This window comes from Schistocerca serialis, chromosome 5 (genome assembly GCF_023864345.2).
Source record: "Schistocerca serialis cubense isolate TAMUIC-IGC-003099 chromosome 5, iqSchSeri2.2, whole genome shotgun sequence".
Taxonomy (NCBI): domain Eukaryota; kingdom Metazoa; phylum Arthropoda; class Insecta; order Orthoptera; family Acrididae; genus Schistocerca; species Schistocerca serialis.
The window spans coordinates 591,616,725-591,621,722 of NC_064642.1; positions in this window are offsets into that span (position 1 = coordinate 591,616,725).

Genomic DNA, 4,998 nt, shown 5'->3' on the forward strand with positions numbered 1-4,998 from the left:
CTTCTGAATTCTACATGTCATTTGTGGTCTGACGTCTCCTTACCAGCAACAGGTCCCAGGTTCAAACTAGTCAATTCCCTAAAAAACACGCTCAGAGCGTCGTTGCGCGAAAGTGATAGGGAGACACGGTATAGAACAAACGGACACCACGCAGAATGTTTAGGCTGTGACACACGACTGCCGACTACTGTGTCTCCTCATCTCAGGATTAACATTGCGCATCGTCTCCCACGCATCTTGCAAAGTAGAGATGGTCCAAGCAAGCCTTTAGACGACACTCCATACCTGATGCCACTGCTCCCTCATAATTTCAAAAAGTACAAAGGCGCTTACGCGTTCATGACATCCAAATACTGGAGCAATGCTCATGGAATTATCAACAGCCCCCTATCAGTATATATGGGTGTGTGCAGTGCTCTCAGAACGTGAAAGAAGAAGGATATGTCACAAGAAAACAAAGTAATAACAATTAACATACACGCAAAACATTATGCCACACCAAAATGACATTTTCAAATCAAGGAAGGTGTTACTTCGCTGATAAAAATACACATTTACATCGTCTGGTTTGCAAGTGTCAAGCTGCCAGTGCAGGATACCACACAAACGGTGCTGCAAGTAATGTAAAATCAAGGTAAGAAACCGAGCGAGGTGGCGCAGTGGCTAGCACACTGGACTCGCATTCGGGAGGACGACGGTTCAGTCCCGCGTCCGGCCATCCCGATTTAGGTTTTCCGTGATTTCCCTAAATCGCTCCAGGCAAATGTCGAGATAGTTCCTTCGAAAGGGCACGGCCGACTTCCTTCCCCATCGTTCCCTAATCCGATGAGACCGATGACCTCGCAGTTTGGTCTCCTCCCCCAAATAACCCGAACCCAAAGTAAGAACAAAACCGAGCAAAAAGGCCTCATTTTATCAGGTCAGTTAAAACCTAAGATCAGTTTTCATAGTTTTTCAATAAAAAACAGTGATAATGGCCCATATGTGCCGAAACATATCTGGGCAGTAAGAAAAAAAAAATTGTTTCGCATGAATTTTAACTTCAGACACAGAAAAAATACAAGAGCATCAAATCCCAAATACGAACATCAGTAATGCTAATTTATGTAACGCTAGCATGACAAAGAGGTTTTTCTAGCGAAAAAAGCAGGAAAGGGAATGTTGAACCATCTTTAGACGCCATTCGAAGTCTGCTTTTGCGCAGACGCCGCGGAACAGTGCTGTGTGTGTCGCGAGCGGAGAGCGCGGCAGGTAGAGGACGGCTTCTAGTATTACGGCCGCGGCGGATGTTGAGTCGGGCTGCGGGGCGCCTGAAATAGCGGCCATGTGTGGCAGGATGTGCCAGGGGAGGCGCCCCTCGGAAACACATCGGCCCATTAGCGGAGCCATAGCGCGACCGACAGTCAGCCGCAGCCGCGGCGGCGTGGCAGGCGTCTGCCCCCCCACCCCCGCCCCCCCTAGACCCCCACTCCTCCACATACACCCACGCAGCTGACGGCTACAAAAAGCGGCCGCGACGTGCGCCACTACACGACACGACACGCCGCGCCACATCCGTAGCGTCGCGCGTCTCCCGCTGCGACGCTAAGCGACGTCGCCCGTGATTGCAGCTGTCGCCGCCGACACAGAGTGGTACACTTGTTTTGAACTCCCTCTTCGTTATAGCATCAACGTCCTTTAACGGTACTAAGCGGTTTACGAGGGACGAGATTAAATGTTTTTGGTCTTTATCGTAAAATAGGCTCCGCTGAGCATTTCTTATACGTTGAAAGACTAACACACGCAGCAAAGTCATTCGTGGCTGTGACGGTTGTTATCCTTTGACAGCTCAAGCTATACCAACGCTCCGGAGAGTCATCTCTTAACTTCACTTACTGCCTAAGATATCCGCTTACGTAGCTGAGGGCCGGCCGCGGTGGCCGTGCGGTTCTAGGCGCTGCAGTCCGGAACCGCGGGACTGCTACGGTCGCAGGTTCGAACCCTGCCTCGGGCATGGATGTGTGTGATGTCCTTAGGTTAGTTAGGTTTAAGTAGTTCTTAGTTCTAGGGGACTGATGACCTAAGATGTTAAGTCCCATAGCGCTCAGAGCCATTTGAACCATTTGAACGTAGCTGAGGTTGCAAAAACACCGCTGTGCGCTTGGCCCCAACTCGGAGGTAAGCAGGTTCGACTACCGCTGGTGGACAAAATTAAAGCAACCAGTATCTGGCCGGCTATAGGAGGTTACGTGGTTATCTGAAGTTTCTCATCAGTGTCTGTGCTAGTGTCTTGAATTAAATTCTAAACGTAATTCCAAACGTCCCCGTAGTAGTTATCCCTCCGTCAGATCGGAACGTTAGGTTTGGTGGCCCCCACAGTGCTATTCGAGAGGTGTCTGTTATGTGCCGGTACCTGGTTTCACTCTCTTCCTTCTTTCACCATCGTTGTACAACACAAACATAAGACAGCACTGCACACGCATCAATTACGCACTCTTACTCCCTACAAATAACATACGACACAAGTCTCACAAGTCCGCAACGAAAGGCGCCAATGTGCGCCGAGGACACCACCGTATTGACAGGCGGCTTAACCCACCACACGGGATATCCCAGCCAACAATGTCGCACGGCATTTACCTTATAGCATCATTTTATAAAACGCGTTATAACTATCAGTTGTTTATTTCTCCCATTAGTCTTCTACCGGTATCGTTTATTAACCATCATCCAGGATGTACTGTAGAGTACAACAGATCAGTTAAAAGTATTCCATATTGCTTCTAAGGAATGTCTATCTTGGTAGGTGACTAATTGGAGAAATAAACAACTGTTGGTTAAAGCGCTTTTCTTAAAATGGAAACATTATAAACTTACAGCATCATTTTGTTGTCCGTCGGTCTCATAAGACCCCCTTTTCTTAGAATCTGATAGAGGTATAATGTTTATGCCAGATACTAAGGTCTCTGGTCCCTTGCCGGTGTAAAAAAATGTAATTTTCTAAGCAATGCAATCAAAAGACATGGTCATACATATCACTTATTTTGATATAAACTCATTGATCGAAGGTTACAGGGTACTTTACGTCAACGTAGAATCATGAAATTTGCCTAGAAGCAAGGTTTCACAGTACAAGTAAAGGAAAAAAGGCGAAAATTCTTAATTTGTAATTATATCACACGAAAATATTTTTGTCGTTTGTTGACCGTCTGTCAGTCTGTCCATCTGCTAAGACCCCCTTTTCTCTCACGAACGGATAGAAGCACACTACATATCCAGGATCGCAGGCCCTGCAAGCCACGTGCTGCTTCCACAAACTGCCTCCACATCTTTTTGTTTTGTCCTCGGTTTCTCCAGCTGTCTTCAGTCCCTAGGAATGCTAGGTCCTTCTTCAGGTCGCCATGACAGCGCTCCCTTTGTCGTCGTATGGAGCACCTGGTGTTTGCTCTTCCCTCAAGTGCTTTCATCAACTGTCTTTCATCTGGCGTGGTCCAACCACTGGATTCTTTCGGTCTTCTACTTCCGTAGCATTGTTGTTTGTTTCATCAAGAGGTGACTCTCCTCGTTCTTCTCCATTTTCCGTTATCGAAGACGGGTCTCCATATCTTCCTCATTACTCTTCTTTAAAATATTAACAGCTTTTCCTTTTCTAGTTTAGTCATGCTCGAAGTTTCTGAACCACACGTCACTGCTGGGCATACCACTGTGTTATATATTATTTTGATCTCTGCGTTCACTGATACTGAATTTGAGCCCAGCGTCTCTCAGAGTGAATACATGCAATTAATTCCCTTGACAGTGTAAAAAATTTGAGTTTCTAAGTCAATGGAATTCAGAAGATTCAGCCATTTATATCACATATTTTGTTACTCGCCAACTCACTCATCAAAACCTGTGGACGAACCATCTGTATACGTAATTAAGTTTGTACGGAACCCTAACAGTGCGAGTCCTACAAAACTGCATTTGTCCTTTTTATTACTCCCTAAGAATGGGTTAGCGAGAATGGTTCAAAAGGTAAGCTAACAAGTACCTTAGAGAAAATATTATTTATTCTATGTATTATTTGTTCTAGAAAGAAAAGAGATTCACAGAGATACTCACGTACTGTGTAAGGGTACCTCCTCAATGCTCTTACTGAAGATTGTGTGGTAGTTCTGCTGAAAGATCAGCCTTCGGGTCTCGAGCAACAGTCCCATAATAATGCCAGTTTTTCTACCTTGACTCAGGTGCCTTAAGGAAAAATGCTCGGTTATATCAACAGCACAGAAAGTCCTACTGGTACCATAACTTTATTATCACACTGCTTTTGCCAACCAGATTCCTACCATAATGCAAGTTCCGCCGCTCCGGACGCGTAATAACGAGGGAACACTCATTTCACAACATTTCCTCTAAATGTGACATTTTGATGACACGTGCTATATCGACGATCACATGATCTTCTATCAACTTTGTGATACGGAAGAATATAAATGCTATTGCTCCTCTAGTCACTCGGTGCATTTTAAGATGTCCTCTTAGATTCCAGCCTAACCACACACTCGGAAATCACTAAATATTTATTTTATCCTTCGTTCTTTAACCAAACGGAAGCGTAAATAACATCGAACGCTGCTGAACATACTTGTATTACATTTATAAGGAAGTCCTAGGATGTATTAAAAGCACTAACATGAAAACAATAAAATTTACGTGTGCCGAGATACGAATCTACATCTTTCGATTCCAAAATATACCACGTAATCCATTACACCAGGACTTTATATCACAATTGGCTCCTGTCTTGGTTTTCATAATATTTCTTCAAGGCTTTAATTTTTAAGGTGACGTGCTTATGATAAACTTTCAGTGTTCGTTATCCTGAAACAGCATACTACATTTATAATGCAAGCGTGTTTCGTGCTTAATTTGTAACAACCCACTCCTCAGAGAGCGCTCCTAAATGGAGGCATTAACGGTCGATATAAATGATTATGTGACGCTTAGTTATAACAATAATTATAATAAATCACTGCG